Source organism: Canis aureus, chromosome 9 (assembly GCF_053574225.1).
Source record: "Canis aureus isolate CA01 chromosome 9, VMU_Caureus_v.1.0, whole genome shotgun sequence".
In the NCBI taxonomy this organism is placed as follows: domain Eukaryota; kingdom Metazoa; phylum Chordata; class Mammalia; order Carnivora; family Canidae; genus Canis; species Canis aureus.
In genome coordinates this window covers 20181463-20200883 of record NC_135619.1, presented here as the reverse complement: position 1 = coordinate 20200883, position 19421 = coordinate 20181463, and the positions used below count along the sequence as shown (strand labels likewise).

Here is a 19421-nt window from a genome sequence, read left to right as displayed (position 1 = left end):
ACTCTCTCAAATAAATAAATAACATCTTTAAAATGATTAAAATTAGCACAACTCCATCTTTAATTTTTTCTTCAACTTTGTGGATTTAATGCTTCTCTTGAACAATAACAGGTAATTTTACTTATCTCTTAAGAAGTAAGAGATACTTTTTGAGTCTTGCTTCTTTTCCTTGGACCAGTGTTAGGCTTCCTGGAGATCTTCTGAGCTGACTCAGGAATTGGAAGATCTCTAAAGCTACTCTAAGTCAGATAAGGTGGAGTAAAAGAATTTTGGGCTAGGAGTCAGAAGCTCTAGGTCTAATTTTGGCTTAGCTGCATTCCACCTCATCTGTAAAAGGGGATTAATAGTGCTAGCTCTTCCTACCTATAAGATTGTGAAGAATTAATAGGACTACAGTGAGTGAAGGCAAGATATTAACATTTTTATATATACTTGGTATTCAGATGAGGAAAATCTATCCACTGATAGATTCTTGGGTATATGTTGACTCAGATTGTCATAACAAAATACCACAGACAGAGTGGCTTGAACAGCAGAAATTTACTTCCTCACAGTTTTGGATGCTAAGAGTCTAAGATCAAGATTTCAGTCAATTCAGTTTCTGGTGAGAGTCCTTTTTCTAGCTTGTAAATGGCAGCCTTTTCATGTCTTTATAGGCCTTTCATTTTCTATAGTTTTCTTTTGAGGACACGAATTCCATCAGATTAGGGCCTCATCTTGTGACCTCATTTAACCGTAATTACTTCCTTACTCCAAATACAGTCCCATTGGGGGTTAGGGCTTCAACATATGAATTTTGGGTGTGGGGTTGGGGGACATGGACATTCAGTCCACAACATTAGGAAAGATTACATTGATCCTGAACCTATGGAGTCCTCAGTTGTGGACTCACATATACCAGTGCCTCAGATGAGGCATTAACAGAGAAAAAAGGACCTCATGTTAAAGATATGCTTTCCAGAACCATTCAATTAGATCTTTTATGGAGACTGTTCTGCTCTCAGATGGAGATGTCCTGCCAAATATTTCATGCAACTTTGGATATCATCAAGATGTTTTGAGAAATACTGGATTCAGGACATCTGCACCAGAGTCTTAGCACTTCATTGTTTTTATTGATTATTCCACTGCAAATTTCTTAAAATAACATCCATATCTAATGTATTTGTGGAATCTAAGCTATAAAGATAGGAAAATAATGCATTTTTAAAATTTAAATCAGAATAAGGCAACCCTATAAAGCACTAGAGAAAAATGTATACTACTTGGAGGTAGTATCACTTACTGCTTAAGGGTTTAGGTTCTGGATTCAGAGAACCCCGGGTTCAAATCATAGCTCTTCCATTATTTATCTCTGTCATTTCAGACAATTTTGAAGTTTTTCTGTACTTCAGATTCTTATGTTTAATATAGATATAATAGTTCTACCTCACTAGTTTTTTCAGAATTATATAAAATAATATAATAGGAGATAAGCACATGGTCTGACCCATTAAGTGCTTAATATATAATAGATACAGCTTATTATATTTTGTAAAATGTCATTGCATAGATTTTTATTACTCTCTCATAAAGAGCTTATACTCTGACACGTTACTGATTTAATTTGAATTTTAGCAAAAAGAAACATGCTTTTAAGAGCCAATTAAAATAATTTCCTTGTCCCTTGTTTCTTCTTTTTTCTCTTCCCTTCCCTCCCCTCCCCTCCCCCTTCCCTGCCCTCCCCTCCCTTCTCCTCCCCTCTCCTCTCCTCCCTTCCTCTCTCCTTCCCTCCCCTTTCTTTCCCTTCCATTTTAACAATATTACCTGGGGTGAGATATGGGGAAACCAGAACACATCAAGAGAGAGAAATCAGGAAGAGTGTCATAGTTTGTTGTACTCACAGTTCTCTGGGGGAGAACAGAGCACACAGCACAAAGCCACTCAGGGGAAGCACCAGATCAGTCAGGAGGCAGGAGGGGAGAGAAGAACTATGGATAAGTGCCTTTATCCTTGGTTCTGGGGAAGGAAAAGGCAAGGCAGGGCAAGCAGGTTTAAGATTGGCTAATTTGAATGATTTCAGTGGGCTCTGGAACTTAGGGGCTGGCCTTGTTATCGATGCGTGGCCCTTGGCCAATCAGAGCAGGTGTATAATGGCCCGGGGTGTGTGTGAGCTGACGTGGGAGGTTGTTGGGGGGTGTGGACTTAAGTAGCTGTTTGAGAAGGGGAAATGACCAGCCTCTCATCAGGGCCTCAAAACTAGGTCAAGACATGTTTGAGGGCAGCCTAGGTGGCTCAGTGGTTTAGCGCCGCCTTCAGCCCAGGGCCTGATCCTAGAGACCCGGGATCGAGTCCCCCGTCAGGCTCCCTGCATGGAGCCTGCTTCTCCCTCTGCCTGTGTCTCTGCCTCTCTCTCTCTCTCTCTCTTTCTCGTGAATAAATAAATAAAAAAATCTAAAAAAAAAAAAAAGATATGTTTGAAGGCCTATTATTTCACTACTTAGAGTCAAATGTTAGCAGGAACTGAGGCTGAGGTTTTTACAAGGTAGAAGAATCTGTCATGTGCACACTGTAAATACTAAGTGCCACAAATGCATCTGGTAGGCCAAGGCGTGAGCAGCCTAATGCCATTATCCCCAATTCTTTTAATATGTGAAAATTTCTGCCTAAAGGGAAAGCAAAAGGATTATTGCTACTTAATATTTGTTTAACATAGCATATTTGGGGAATGTTTCAGAATGTCTTATGAATGAACCTCGAAGTACCTGAAAGTTGTAACTATGCCCATTGTTAACCATTATTGAACATTTTTATTCTCTTTAAACCATTGAATTTGGGTAAACCATAGATTGGCCCATAAATATTGAGTCTCTTAGTTTTTCAAGTCAGAGTCTCTTTACTGACCTGCTAGAATGTATGTCACTGAGTAAAGAGGGCATTGAGGAAATATGGAGAGACTATTATATGCTGTTTTTCTTTTGTTTCTTTGTTTTGTTTTTTGGGAAGAAAGGAGAACAAAAGGAGACAGATGTGGGGAGTGAAAAGTTTAATATAGTGTATAGATTTGTATTATTTACTGATTACAGCAGAAAACATAAGTTTTCTGGCCTATTATTTAAAAATAGATCTCTGAATGTGTCTCACACATTGCTGTAATGAATAACAACCACATTAGTATTCTAAAGAAAATCCTGGTTATTAGATTTCTGTAGTAAAGAATTGTTTCAAAAGATCTTACTTTACATTTTAAGACTATTTGCAATCTTGACACATTTTTATGTTACTGGCATCAAATTATTTTTAGTTCAACTGGCCACAGTTGGGAATAAACCTAGATTCTATGTTGAATATTTATACTACATCTGATAAAGTAGCCAATGTAAAGATATGGTCTATGGTTTTTACACACACTGTGGTAAGAAGGAAATTCAAATATTATAAGACCTATCTTACAAGCTTCCTGGTATCAGACAGATATGTCAAGGCTCATTCATATAAAAAATGTATTTATTAAGGTCACTAAGTAAATACTGTTTCAGTAAGTGAGCAATTTAGATAAAAATGTATACATTTAAAATATACTTACCTACCAAATTAAAACATAGAATGAGCTGCAGGAGTAGTTGTAATAGTATATATGGTTTGTGTATTCATAGAGAACATTTTATTCATAAGGTATGAAACACTGAAAGGATCATGGAATACAAAATCATACTAACCAAAGTCCTTCCCTGGCTGTTACAGATCATGGTACCCTGGGAAGATCAGCCTCACTGGGATTCAAGTTCCTCAGCTGAAAAAGAGGGGGAGACATTAAATAATCTGTAAGGTTTCTTCTATTACAAATTGCCATGATTTCTTCTTTACAACTTATTTCTCATTTAGGAAGAAAATGGGTAAAACGCAAGGTATAAAATATGAATTGCATCGTATAGTAGGAAATCATGAACTTTGTCTTGGCATGTTTTTTTCTTTTCAGCTAACATTGTTGAAATTCAGTTAATATTCAATAAACTGTACATATTTAAAGTGTACAAATGGAAAAGTTTTGACAATTGGATCCATCTGGGAAGGCATCACCCCAGGTGTTCTTAGGGATTTGGTATAACCCCTCCCTTTTCCCCCTCCTTGTCCTTTTCTTGCCCTGTGTCCAGGCAACCATTGATCTACTTTGTATTCTTAGAGTTTAGTTAGCATTTTATAGAATTTTATATAAATGGGATCATATCATATGTGTTCTTTTTATTTTTGGTCTGGCTTCTGGTACTTAGCATAATTATTTGAGAATCATTTGTTTTCTTGCATGTATCAATAGTGTGACCCTTTATATTGTTGAATACCATTCCATTGTAAGAATGTCACAGTTCATCTATTCGCTGGTTGGTTCACATTTGCATTGTTTCCAGTTTGTATCTATAACAAATAGAGCTTCTCTGAAGATTCCTGTATGTCCCTGTATGGTCATATGCTTTCTTTTGGGTAAATATCTAGAAGGGAATGGCTAGATCTTATGGCAGATGTCTAATTTTTAAGAAACCACAAAAGTATTTCCTGAAGTGATTGTACCATTTTCTATTCCCGGCAGTGGTATATGAGAGTTCCAGTTGTTCTACACCATCACCAGCCTGCTGTGGTCATTTAACTACATTTTAGCCACCCTAGTGGGTGAAAGTATTTAGAATACTAATATTGTGTTTATTTTTCTTTTTTAAGATTTTATTTATTTTAGAGAGTGAGAGAGGGCACAAGTGAGAGTAGGGAGGAGGAGAAGGAGATGGAAAGAGAGAAAGAATCTGAAGCAGACTCCACACTGAGTGCAGAGAGAGCCCCATGTGGGGCTTGATCTCACCAACATGAGATCACAACTTGAGCAGAAACCAAGAGTCCTATGCTTAACCAGCAGAGCCACCCAGGCACCCCTCCCCCTGTGGTTTAGTTTGCATTTTCCTAATGACTAGTGATACTGAGCATTTTTTCATATGCTTATTTGGCCTCTGTAGGCCTCTGTAGGGTCCAGATTTTTTTCCTTCCATTTTTAAGAGGATTGTTTGTTTTCTCACTATTAAGTTTTGAGAATCTATAATTCTTTATATATTGTAGCTATTCTTACTTTTAAGGCTTATTAGATGAGACCAGAGCAATGCTCAGTCTCGGGCTAATTATCCTCCAATATTGAGGTAAGACTCTTCTGTATTCTCTACCCAGGGCCCTGTGAATCATGACAATTTCCTCTGGTTTGTGGGAACAGGGCTATTCTTGTACCCATGTAAAACCCAGGGACTATTACCTGTAATTCTTTTGAATAGTTCTTTGTTTGTCCTTGGGTAATTTCCATAAGAACACATGCTGATCAACAATCAGTTGAAAACTTGAGACTCTCTGGAGCCCCTGGAGTCCTCTCTTATGCAGTTTTCTCCTTTCTGAAACTCTGTCTGGAGAATTCTAGCTGCTTTGATCTCAAATCAGGGAATGTGTTGAGCACTTCTTGGTTTCTCCCAACTGAAAGTGTGGTTGGAAACTCAATACAATAAACTGGGGCAATTTTTGAGCTTGTCTTGTTTGCTTCTGTAGAGATCACTGTCATTTGTTATTTGATATCTAGTGTCTTGAAAATGGCTTTTACATGTTTATTTCCTCTATCCTTTTTTGTTGCTTCAGGTGAAAGGTAAATTTGGTCCCTTTTACTCCATTTTGGCCATAACTGGAATGGTTTTGAATTTTTTTCTTTAGGGTTTGGATAAAGTCCTAATGAGAGCCACTGGCCATTTGGGCATTGTATCTGCTTGCTCATAATCTCACTGTTATTAACATTTTGGTTTATATTTGTCTAGTTCTCTTTTGCTCTTTTTCTTAAACAGCTTTATTGAAATATAATACGTACATCACAATTTATTCATTTAAATTATACGAGTCAGTGTTTTTTATATAATCATAGATATGTGCAACAATCACCACAGTCAATTTTAGAATATTTTTAACACTGTAATAAGAGCTTCAGATCCTTTATCAATCACTCCCATCATTCCCCTCCCTCCCGTACCCCAGTTCTAAGCAACCACTAATCCACTTTCTCTCTTTCTGTAGATTTGTCTATTCTATACACTTTATATAAATGGAATCATATACTATTTGGTCTTTTGTGGTTGACTTCTTTCACTTAGCATAATTCTTTTAAGCTTCATCTATGCTGTAGCATATATCAGTACTTCATTCTTTTTTATGGCCAAGTAATATTCCATTGTATGGATATATCAAAATTTTTTATTCTAGTCATCTGTTGTTGATAACTGGGGTTTTGTTACTACCTTTTGACTATTGTGAGCACAGCTGCTGTAAACATTACACACTTGTATTTGAGTACCTACTTTTAATTATTTGTATATTTCTAAGACTGAAATTGCTGTGCTGTATGGTAATTCTATGTTTAACTTTTTGAGGAACTGTCAAATTGATTTCCACAGTGGCTGAATTACTTTATATCACCAGCAGTGTACAAGTATTCTAATTTCTTCACATTCTTGTAAGCACTTTGTTATTTTTCATGTTTAAAAAATATATAGCCATCCAGGGTACCTGGTTGGCTCAGTCAGTTGATCATCCAACTCTTGGTTTTGGCCCATGTCATGATCTCAGGGTTGTGGGGTCCAGACCTACATTGGGCTCCATGATCAGTGTGGAGTCTGATGGCAATTCTCTCCCTCCCTCCCTCCCTCCCTCCCTCCCTCCCTCCCTCCCTCCACCCCTCTCTCTCTCAAATGAATAAGTAAATATACAAATAAAATCTTTAAAAAATGTATATAGCCATCCTACTAGGTATGAAGTGGTATCTCATTGTGGTTTTGATTAGCTTTTCCCTATACTAATGATGTTAAACATCTTTTCATGTAATTGGTGGTTATTTGTATGTCTTCTTTGAAAAAATGTCTATTCAAGTGCTTTGCCCATTTTAACATCAGGCTGTTTGTTGTTGAGTTTTAAGAGTTCTTTATATATTCTGGATACTAAATTTTTGTCAGATATATGACTAACAAAATTTTTCTCCCTTTCTGCAGATTGTCTTTTTACTTTTGTTAACAGTATCCTTTGATGTACAAAAGGTTTTAAAATTTGATGAAATTCAACTTGTCTTTTTTTACTTGTGCTTTTGGTGTCATATCTAAGAAAATGCTGCCAAATTTAAGGCCATAAGGATTCACCCTATGTTTTCTTCTTATAATTTTATAGCTTGAGCTCTTTCACTTAGATGTTTGATCTATCTTGATTCAATATTTGAAACTGCTGTGAGGAAAGGTCCAACTTTATTCTTTTGCATCCAGTTGTTCTCAGCAATTCTTTGAAAATTCCACTCTCACCATTGAATAATCTTGGTACCCTTGTTGAAAATTAGTTGACCATAGACATATGGATTTATTTTTGGACTCTAAATTCCATTTCACTTGTCTATATTTTTATCTGTATGCTAGTACCATACCATACTAAGTTTTGAAATTAAGAAGTGTGAGTTCTCTTACTTTGTTTTTCTTTCTCAAGATTGTTTTGGCTATTCTGAATTCCTTAAAATCCCATTTAATATTGGAATCAAATTGTCAATTTCTACAAAGCAGTCAGCTGAAACTTTATGGGGCACTGCTTTAAATCCGTAGGTCAATTTGAGGAATATTGCCATCTTAAAATATTAAGTCTTTTAATTCATGAGCATGGGGATGATTTTGTATTCATTTAAATTTTCTTTGATTTCTTTCAATAATATTTTATAGTTTTTAGCATATAAGTTTTATATTTTTACTAAATTCATTCCTAAGTATTTTATTCTTTTTTGGTGTTGTTATAAATAGAGATTTAAAAATTAATTTTCAGATTGCTCATTACAAATGTGTAGAAATAGAAATAGTATTTGTTTATGTATTTTATATCTTTCAAACTTGTGGAATTTCTGGTGAATTCCTTTTGTAAAAAATGTTTTATTTATTTATTAATGAGAGACACAGAGAGAGGTAGAGACATAGGCAGAGGGAGAAGCAGACTCCCTGCGGTGAGCCCGATGTGGGACTGAATCCCAGGACCCCGGGATCATGACTTGAGCCCAAGGCAGACTCTCAATAGCTGAACCACCCAGGCGCCCCTCTTCTGGTGAATTCCTTAGGATTTTCTATATACAAGTCCATGTTACTTGTGATAGAGATAGTTTTACTTCTTTTTCAATTTGAGTATTTGTTTGTTTATTTATTTATACCTAATTGCCCTATCTAGATATTGAATAGAAGTGGTGATAGCAGACATTCTTATTCCTTTTTTTTTTAAGATTTCATTTTTAAGTAATTTTTATACCCAGCGTGGGACTTGAACTTACAACCCTAAAATCAAGAGTTGTGCATACTCTATTGACTGACCAGCCAGGTGCCTCTCTTATCTTGTTATTTTATTTTATTATTTTATTTTATTTTATTTTATTTTATTTTATTTTATTTTTTTATTCATTCATGAGAGAGAGAGAGAGAGAGAGAGAGAGAGAGAGAGGCAGAGACACAGGCAGAGGGATAAGCAGGCTCCATGCAGGGAGCCCTACCTGGAACTCAATCGGAGGTCCCTAGGATCGGGCTCTGGGCTGAAGGTGGCGCTAAACCGCTGAGCCACCCGGGCTACCTCTTATCTTGTTCTTGATCTTAGAAGGAAAGCGTCCAATTTCTCACCATTAATAATTAATTATGTAGCTGTAGTTTGTTTGTTTGTTTGTTTTTTGTAGATGCCCTTTATCAGGTTGTGGAAGTTCTCTTCTATTCTTAGTTTGTTGAATGTTTCTATTATGAAATGGTGTTGAATTTAATCAAATTCTTTCTACTTTTATTCAGATGAAGTGTTTTTTGTTTTATATTATATTGATAGAATGTGTCACATTAATTGATTTTCAGATGATGTATTTGTCTGGTTTTGATACCAGGATAATACTGGTCTTATAAAATGAGTTGAATATTGGTCACTCTTAAATTTTGGGAGAATTTGTGAAGAATTAGTATGCATGCTTCTTTAAATGTTTAATAGAATTCCACAGCCATCTACACCTGGCTTTTATTTGTAGGTAACTTTTTAATTACTCATCAATCTCTTTATTTGTTATAGGTTTATTTGTATCTATTTTTCTTGAATCAGTTTCAACTGTTTGTATCTTTCTAGGAATTTGTCAATTTTATCCACGTTAACTAATTTGTTGGCATACAACTGTCCATGGTATTCCTTTATACTCCTTTTCATTTCTTTAAAGTTGATAGTAATGTCTACTTTCATTTCTAATAATTTGAGTCTTTTCTATTTTGGGCAGTTTAGCTAACATTTTCTAAAATTTGTTACCTCTCTTTTTCAAATAAAAATAATTTAACCTGTATTTCCTTGTGTTCCTGTGTGTGCGTGTGTGTGTGTGTGTGTGTGTGTGTTAACATTAAACTTTTTAATCCAACTGGAATTCATTTCACTATATAAGGGATCTTACTTTTAATTTTAAAATAATTAACCAATCATTCCAGTACCACTTGCTGAATAATTTATCTATCTCCAAAGATTTGAAATGTTCTTTAATTATACACTGTATTTTTACATATACTATGGATTATTTCTAGGCTTTCTCTTCTTTTGTGTAATCATATCTACCAATTCTTATGATGGATATCATACTGCTTTTATTTCTTACTATTTTATCATTTATAAAATAATAAGAAAAAAACTTATTATTAACTAGAAAAAAAACTACCCTCTCACTATTTCTTAAATTTTAGCTATTTCTATCAACTTATATTCCAGCTGATCATTAGAACAACTTTATCACATCACCTCTGTTCCCTTTGTACCGCCTTCCCCAAGGAATGTTTGAGTTTTTTCAAATGCTGGGAGTTTATTTGATCTGAAATCAATTCATATAATATTCTGAGAAAGATAGACATTATAAAATATTGAATGTACACATCATAGGTGCTCTCCTACTCTTTGACCTATTTTTAGTGTTGCTGACCACTAGACTCCTGAGCTTCTTCAAATGTAACTATGCAATTATTCTTGACTCTTTCCTTATGGTAGTATATCTCAGGTCTTCTTTTTCTTCGCCCTTTCTTTTTCCACTAGGACTTTCTTAACAATCCTTTATCAATCTTTCTCCTTCTCCATACTGCTTCATAGTTAGAAAAATTATCTTTGTCTATTTTTTTCTTAGAAGTCACGGGGACTACCAATTGCTTAATTCAATCAAATAGGCCTTTACTCTGAATTTAAAAATGTCTAATTGTCATCTAGAATCTCACTCCCACCCTAAAGCCCACATTCTGTTCTCAGACCCTCAACTCAAAATTTGTATTCCTCTCCTACTACTTCTTGTTTTGTAATTTCTACTTTAGCAAAACAAAGCTATTCATATTTCTTTACTTTGGCAAAGTAAAATTCATTGCCATATATAATTCACCAACATTTACCTACAGACGATCGTATAGATACACTGTTTTATGGTATTTATTCCTTACCATCTTCCATAAAAATGTATATCCTCTCCTCCTTTCAGCCCCTGCTCAATACAAACTTGAGACAAGAAGTGTGTCTATTTTAATGCTACTCCAGTCATTCCAGCAGCTTTTCTTGATGGTATTATTTAGTTATAATTGATTATACAGAGATGCCTTATTCAAGAAAGTACAGTGTACAAGCATGTATAATATATATGATTATGATTAGTTTTATAAATTTGATTCACCATTGATTCATTTAAATGTTAGATTATATTTTTTGGAAGCTATAAAAATTTAAACTGGGAGTTATTGTTTCCAGCAGTGTGAAAGCTCTATGAACTTATAAATCAATAATTACAAATAAATAAAATGAATTGCTTCAAACACATGAAAGAATATAAAGCTTAGTATAACTTAAAACATATAAAATTTATTATCTAATGCTTCTTTGTAAAGCTATTCCTGGGTATTCATATTTGTTAAATACCTACTGTGGACATAGTTTTTAAAAATCTCTCTGTAAGTTCAGTCCATGAGGGATAATGAATTCAAACCATTGTGCAATTAGAGGATTTCCTGACCTAAACTCACCCACCTTGGGCATTAACATAATGAATGCAGAGGACAAATATGAAGAGAGAGACCTTTTTCATCTTTTGGAAACTGGAGACTTCTAGTAGAGGACGGTTATATTGAGTCTTGCAGGAGAAATAGAAGTTAGCTAGATAGTGGGGTGGGAGGGGTGATCATTCCAAAAATAGCAATGGATGTATGTGCAGAGACCTGCAAGACTGTGACAAATATGAGAAATTGCTAATATTCCATACTAATGGAACAAAGGATGAATATGTGATCATGGGGAGATAAGACCAGAAAGCTAAACTGAGGCCAAGTCATGAAGAGCTTTGTAAATTATACCAAAGAGTTTGGCCTTTCTTCTACAGGCAATGGGAACTTGCTTACAGAAAGAAATACTTCTATCAGTATATTATGAAGTTCCTGTTAATGTATTATGAAGTTCTTATCAATATATTATGAAGGAAAAAAAAACCCTCAAATACTTCTTATCTAATGTGCAAGGCAACCTTAAAAAAAAACAACAAAAGAAGAAGAATAAAAAGAAGGAGCCCTGGCCTCCTCTTACAAAAAGAGTATCAGCAAATCAGGTTCACAACTAACTTCAGATTTCTGTTTCTTAGATTTTGTTTGTTGTAAAGTGCTTTTATCTTGTTTTCAAAGATCCAAAGTATAGAATTGTTTACTTATTTCTAGCAGCTATATTTTTCCCTTCACAGATTGTCCCTGTCTTTGAATGTGCCTTTTGAAATGGTATTTTCCAATTTGATTTTCAGGAGTAAGGCCTCGAGCATGAAAAACATGAATTTTTTTTCTTAGAAGCAAGTGAGCTTTCCTTCTTTCCTGATGTACACAGATGGTTTCAGGATGTATCAATGCTGAGAGCCATTTACAGTCAAAAGATTTTTTGATCTTTGGCAAGCCCTAGAGGGAAGAGGAGATTAATGTTACATGTCCTTCCCAACATCAGACTGGAGGAAAGGTTGGTAACTGCGATGAATGTTTTAGTCTTAAGAGAAACTTGCACCTTTGGCAATATCTGCGCAGGTGGCAGTGATGCCTGAGAAAGCATGTGGGGCTTCTAGGAGGGGCTGGGAGGAGGCACACTGCTTGCACTGTGATGTAGTGGGAAAGGAAGGTTAAGTGGTCTCCAATTTTTAAAATCTATGTAATTTTTAAAAGTCACTTTTATATAATTGTGGAGTTATTTCCTGAGGGATTTTTGTTGTTGGTGGTAGTGGTTTGTTTTGGGTACAAAGTCAAGAAGACCAAAATGATGAAGTTATGAGGAAGTGGCTCCAACCACTGGGGAATGAGGGATAGAGAATTCAGCTCCCAGAGTTCACTGCTGAGCTCTTAATCAGAATATGAAAGTTGCACTTCACATCAAACCACTGGATGGTCATTTCCTCAGAAGGTCTGGATGGTTTTCACTCTGACACCACATTGTGACTTGGGAAGAAAGGTGACAAAGAAGGGAATAGAAGGAAGTGAACCTAATGTTCAAAGGGTGATTTTGTGTTTCCAACAGGTGTAGATTGGAATAGGCATAGGTGATGAATAAATGAATGAGTTAGCTAGTTCAGAAGAAGAAATGTACACTTTGAAAAGTGGGCTATGCCTTTTGATTTTTTCCCTTTTGATTGTTTTCTTTCAATTTTTTACACAAAGCCCTTTTCAAAACAGCAGTTTAATATGTCCCAAAGAAGATAAGGGAAAGAGATTTTGTTTGGATTGAAATCTGGGATAGAATTTAAAAAGGGGAATGGTGTATTCTTGGGATTCTGGCAAGGTGAAGGTTATGGCAGTGAGAAATATCTCAGGACGTAGTGAAGTTTCACAAGTGAGTAAGGGTCATTTGTACGGTCATGGTTCCCAAACAGAGATTCTCCTGAGAGCTCTTCTCTGCTCAAAATTGGAAGGAATTTGCATTACGATGAGAGGCTATTTTCTTGGAAAAGCCTCTTAGACCTTAAGTAGCTTGCAAGAGACTGTTTTGACAAGGTTCATGAAAATGGTGTCAGGAAAAGGAAATTACTTGCTTTAATAACTCTGACATTATTGGTGTTAAGTGTTTTGCATTCTGTTTGGTGATTTGCATACAGATGGGGCTATGTGGACTCAGAACGGTGTTCCTTTGTGTTTCTTCCCATTTCTAGCACTATAAAAAAATGAGTCAGAGATGCACATCAAGTTGTCCTAAAAGAGCCAGTGATTTTAATTAGTTTTGAGAGAGAAGTTAACCTAAATACAGCATTGGGATTAGAATTGGAAGAATTTTCTACTTAACTGTTTTTATTTTGGCTTATCACCTACAAAACTATCACACTGCCATGGGATTTTAAAGCTGATGGGGCTTAGAAATCATATAGACCAGTGGGGTCAGTACTTCTGGTCTCCTGGCTTCAGGTCAGCTTTTTCCAGCATATTGTGCTTACTCTCTTTGCAAACTGTAAAATACAATGTTGTCAGTTAAGTTTAGGGAATTTAATGACGAAAGAGACACATCCTTGCCAATTTAGATTTTGTTTTTACTACAGATGTGGTAGTCAATTTATGTATTGTTACCCGAATGTAGAAGTTGCACTGGGCATCTCTGAACCTCCCCTCCTAGACTTGAGAATCCTTCAATCTTTGAAGCCTTTTAGGAACATCTCTTGATATTTCAAAGATACAGATACAGAATCATACCACTGTTAATGTTTTTGGCCTCAAATTCCTATCTTTAAAATGGAGTATTAAAATTGTTCTTTTGTCTTATAAGAGTCCAAGCTTTTTGTTCATCATTCCACCTGTCTAGAATATTCTGCTTCTTTTTTTTTTCACCTTTCTTCCCTTGAAAAACTCAGTTCAAATTCTCATTCCTTTAGGTTTAATGATCTCTTCAGCTTCCTTCATATTACTATTCAATTGTTTTGGTAAGTAGTGTCACTATATGGGATTTTTTTTTTTTACACTGTGGTTATTTATTGTTATGTACTTATATATTTTGACAGCTTATATAAACTCCAGATTGCTTTTAGAGAGTGAAAACCATGACCTTTCCAAATTTACATTCAGCAGAATGCATCTCAGAGTGTTTACTATATATTATATATTTAGCAAATAATTGTAATTTTGATTTTACATTATTTGTAGTTTTCTGTTTTTAACAAAACCATTTTTTACAAAAGCTTAGCAAATGGAGGTGTACCTGAAAACATTTATTTTTAAAGTGCAGCATATTAGTTATTTTCTTAACTTTTATTTCTTAGTGTGAAAAAAATGCAGTGTCCCAGCCCAGCATCACAAAAGAAAAGTATAGAAGAGAGAGTTTGAAACAGAGAGATGGGGACACCTGGGTGGCTCAGTGGTTGAGCATCTGCATTTGGCTCAGGGCATGATCCTGGAGTCCTGGGATTGAGTCCCACATTGGGCTCCCTGCATGGAGCCTGCTCCTCCCTTGGCCTGTCTCTGCCTCTCTCTGTGTCTCTCATGAATAAATAAATAAATAAAATCTTTTTAAAAATTAAAAAAAAAAAGAAACCGAGACAAAAAATAGTAAGTGATACAGTTAATTGTTGGAGCTTCTAATTTCTTTTTAAGAAGAAAAATAAGATTAATAGAAAATATATTTTGAAAACATAATTTCCCAATAATATTTTTTCAGCCAATGGATTAATTTGATAAATAAGTGATTATTCTTTTAAAGATTTATGTGTTAGGCCCTATGCTGTGGATTCAGTACCCTATAAGACAGAAAGGGCCCCTGTTCTCAAAAGAATACATTTTACTAGGAAGGCATTTTAGCTAATGTGTATCATGATATGCAACTGAAACTCTTATCACCTATACTATTCATATGTGTGCATTGTGATTAAAAAAATATTATAAAGTTAAATGCAAAATAACTTGGAAACAAAAGCTGATAAAATACTGTAACTACTGTCTTGATTTCAACTGTGTGATGATCAGTGAGGTTTCATTGTTTTTACTGATTTTAATAAGTGGCATAAATGTATACACATGTATAACTTAATAGTAAAATATTAACAGTACAGCAGATGGATGCTCTGTAGGGCACACCTAGTTATGTGACCTTTCTGGTAATTGTCTGGTCCACATACCACTTAAGTTCTTGTACAGATTCTTTAGTGAAGAACCAAAAACAGACTTGGAAATAAGGTGCTCACATTTCACAGTCCCTTCATAAAGAAGCTGGAGACTTAACACAACAGTGTTATTCCTGTGGCCAATTCCTTAGTGAGGAAGATTAGTTTGACTGAGGAATTTGTGGGTGCAGAAGGTTTTTAGACTTTGTTTATAAATAAGTGGCTTCCTAGGATTTGGCTTGAATTTACAGTGTATGTTTATCTGAAGCCCCCGAAGACAGATGTATATGAACACTTATCTATCATCTTGTAATCAAGGGGGAAATGAGCTACAGATTTCCTGATTTCTTTGCCAGAGGCAACGACTTTTCTCCAGTAACATAAACACAGATGCAGGGAAGTGTTCCATTTAAACCTCTTCCAAAGTTCATGGGTATTTTCCCTTGGTATGACTAGTTCTGGTGCTCAGTTTAGGTTTAAAATAAGTTATTTTTCAAATACCTATTTTGATACAGTGGACTTGTTTAAGAGTAAAGTCATCATGGGTAATAAACAATGGACTTGAACCTCCACCTACAATAAACTATAATATTATTACCTTAAAATGATAAGGCACTGTGATATTCAAAGCACCTTTTCATGCAATGTCTTTCTTGTAACTCAGATAATCCTATAAGATAGAAAGGGCAGCCATTATCACCATCACTTTACAGATGAAAAAACTGAGTCCTCTACAGTTTAAGTGATTGCCTAAGGACATAAACTGATAAATGGTGGATTTAAAACTAGGGCACTGAGATAACTCTTAAATACAAGTTAGGATTTTGCATTTCAGCATTTTGCAATGGTATTCTAATAAAAAAATATAAGAAAAACTGAACACGTTCTTGCTTCAAGATAGGATGGAATCAAAGAAAGAACAATGAACCAGAGACCTGGATCCAGTTCCAGTTTTGCCAACTGACTCAGTGATTATGGACAACCTGCTATTCTTTCAGGGTCTGATTTTATCACCTATACAAAGAAAGCATTGAATTAAATTATCTGTAGTGTCTCTTTCAGACCTAACATTGTATGAAATAGTTGGTGTTCAACTATCTAAGTTCTAGATTTTTCTAAGCTATTTATTCCCTTTTACCTTCCCATATCTGTGCATTCCTCCTGCCCCCATCCACATCTGACTAACTGAGGAGATAATCTCAGACATGTAAACTGTGCAGACCTCAAAATCCCAACTGCCAAAATATCTCCATGAGCTTGCCCCCGTGCTCTTGCCTTATCACTTTATCTAATGTTGCCTGAAATTCCCAGAATAGAGCCTCTTTTTGAGGGACCATGAGAAAGTTTGCAGATTTGCTAGGGCTGCAATAACAAAATATCACAGACTAGATAGCTTAAATATCAGAAATTTGCTTCTTCACAGTTCTAGAGGCTAGGAGTCAAGATCAAGGTGTTAGTAGGTTTAGTTCCTTTTAAAGCCACTCTCCTAGCTTTGCAGATGGCTTTCTTACTGTGTCCTCATATGTTCACCCCTGGGTGTGTGTGTCTCCTGTTTTTTAATTTCTTTTTCTAAAGACATTAGTCATATTTGGATTATGTCTCACCCTAAATTGCTTCACTTAAACTTAATTACCTCTTCAAAGACACTGTGTCCAAGTGCAGTCACACTCTGAGGTACCAGGGGTAAGTTCTTTAACATATGAATTTGGAGGGAGACATAATTCAGCCTAAAACATACTTGCCCTAGAAAGATTTCTTTAAAACATTCTCTAGGAGTTAGGGAATAAAGCCATAACATAGATCACTAAAGTGGAGATGGATGCAGCTGGAGGAAAGGGTATAAAATCTGGAAGGGATAATTGCTGATGAAGTGGATTGATTGGGGCACCCAGAAGACATTCTTTGCTGAAAGTAGGCTGTACTCACTGCTGTCTTTATAGAAGTGTGGAGGCTGAGAAAATTAAGGCCATTCCACTTTAAGTTCAGCTTTATCACAAGTACAGCCATTCCAGGCCCCTGTGAATAAGAGCTGAACTTTACCTTACTTCAGTTACAGGAAGAAAACAGTTTACAGCTTAACGTCCTAGAAAGCCCCATATTAGAATAAAAACAGAGCCCAAGGGCAGGAAGCACCTATTAGAATGAGAACAGAGCTCAATGCCCTTGAAGGCCCCATATCAAAATGTAAACAGAACTTGAGGAATTCCTCCACCCCTTCTGGAGGTCCCCTAGACTAGTCCTTAAAACTAAGCTGAAACCCACCTTGGGGTCCAAGTCCCTGCTCCGCATTGTCGGGTACACTTGGACCCAAGCTCGAGCTTGTAAATAAACCCTCGTGTGTTTGCATCGGTGTCGGCTCCTTGGCGGTTTCTCAGATTCGCAATCTTGGGCACAACAGAAGTAATGACTTGGATGAAAGGAAATGAATTTAACTTATAATGTCTCTTACAATAATTACTCTTCTGTGTCAATGCTTTGGAGAGGCCCTATCAGAAAAAAAAAACCCAAACAATATTCTGTGTTTTCAGCCTCAGAATTTGCTGTTTTCTCATATCCAAAAGACACATGCTATAACCATGCTTTAGTTCAAGACTACAAGCAACTTTTCAGCTAAAGATTTCTCTCTGGTAATAGAGACAGTCTACTAAACACTACTAAAACACTTGGCTACTTTTTATAATTATTGAATTATTGCTGTATATTTTTCCATGTTCAGGCTGAATAACAGATAATTCATTTGCCTCAAGTAGGTTTCCGCAAATTTTCAGTTTTTTATCCCAAACACAGACATGACACATGTCAAGACTCACAAAATGTCTAGATGGCAGTGTCCAATATGTTAGCCAGTAGCCATTTAAATTTAAAGTTGAATTGATTAAAGTTAAATACTATATAAATTTAGTTCCTCAGTTGCACTGGCCATATTTCAAGTGCTCAATGAGCATGTATGGCTACCATATTCAACAGTGCAGATATAGAACATTTCCATTATCACAGAAAGCCTATTGGATAACACTGATGTAGATTATTTTTCACATTGATACCTACTGATAAAATACATTCTCATTTAATAGAACCAAACTTATGCTGTAAAATATTTTGTTCCTTATCAGTTAGAATGCATTTAGCTATAAATAACAAAAACTCAACTTATAGAGGCTTGAACAAAAAGGGATTTATTATTCCTATTGTAGATTCAGCTGTTCACCACTGTCAGGGCTCATATCACCATGATTTTCTTAGTCTTTCCTTCATGGTTGAAAGGTGCCTACTCTGGTTCCAATCATCTCATCCACATTTAAGATAAGAAGAAGGTGAGGAGCCTCTGGGTGCCTCAGTTGGTTAAGTGTCGCACTCTTGATTTTGGCTCAGGCCATGCTCTCAGGGTCATGATCTCAGGTCGTGAGATTGACCCTTGTGTTGGGCTGTGCACTGGGTGTGGGCCTAAGATTAAGATTCTCTCCCTTTTCCTTTCCCTACTGGCTGTCTCTCTAAAGATTGAAAGAAAGAAAGAAAAAAAGGAAGAAAGAAGAAGGAAGGAAGGAAGGAAGGAAGGAAGGAAGGAAGGAAGGAAGGAAAGAAAGAAAGAAAGAAAGAAAGAAAGAAAGAAGGAAGGAAGGAAGGAAGGAAGGAAGGAAGGAAGGAAGGAAGAAAGAAAGAAAGAAAGAAAGAAAGAAAGAAAGAAAGAAAGAAGAAAGAAATTAAAAGGAAGTATGTGGCATCCATATCAAAAAAGAAAAGGCTTTCCCAGAAATCCCTTAGCTGACTTTGGCATGTATGTAAACCACAGGATTTTCTATGCCCACTCATGGAATATGGTTAGGAATCATGGATTAGGAGTCGTGGTTAGGACAGCCAAGCAACAAGCAGTGTCTTCTATAGCTTTCTAATAGGATTTGTGAAAAATAGTTCCTGATATCACAGGGACGTTAGCAAGAAGCAAGAGATTATATCCCATCATTCCTCTAAAAGAACAAATATTGAAGATCTGGGTTTTCTTTCTATTCAACAACCCATATTTCCAACGTTTACAAAATAGGAAGGAGTGGCAACCTCTATCTGAATTATATCTATACTGATTGTGATAACGATTGTGAGCACATAGAACAACTGAGAAAGTATGTCTGTTACTTGAAAGCCGTGTGATGAAGTGGAAAGAAGATAGATTTTCTTTCACCTGTCCATGTAATTACTAAATTGAGCAGGTCACCTATCCTAAGTTTGATTATCTGTAGGATGGAGATTATTGTGAAATCAAATGAGCCAACATGTGCTAAATGTGTCTGGTGTG

At 35.7% G+C, this 19421-nt stretch overlaps 2 long non-coding RNA genes across 7 annotated transcripts in view; one reads left to right on the top strand and one right to left on the bottom strand.

Annotated features, from left to right (window-relative positions):
- LOC144320492 (uncharacterized) overlaps positions 1-19421 on the top strand; it is a 404605-nt gene that overhangs the window by 269725 nt on the left and 115459 nt on the right. For all 6 annotated transcript variants that reach the window (XR_013386064.1, XR_013386063.1, XR_013386067.1 and 3 more), the window contains one exon: positions 3724-3803. This is a non-coding gene — a long non-coding RNA (uncharacterized LOC144320492). The remainder of the gene's footprint in view (positions 1-3723; positions 3804-19421) is intronic.
- Positions 2740-17606, bottom strand: LOC144320495 (uncharacterized). The gene is made up of 3 exons (XR_013386071.1): positions 17393-17606; positions 15729-15800; positions 2740-3772 (listed from the first exon to the last, which is right to left on the bottom strand). It is a non-coding gene; the product is annotated as an uncharacterized LOC144320495 (long non-coding RNA).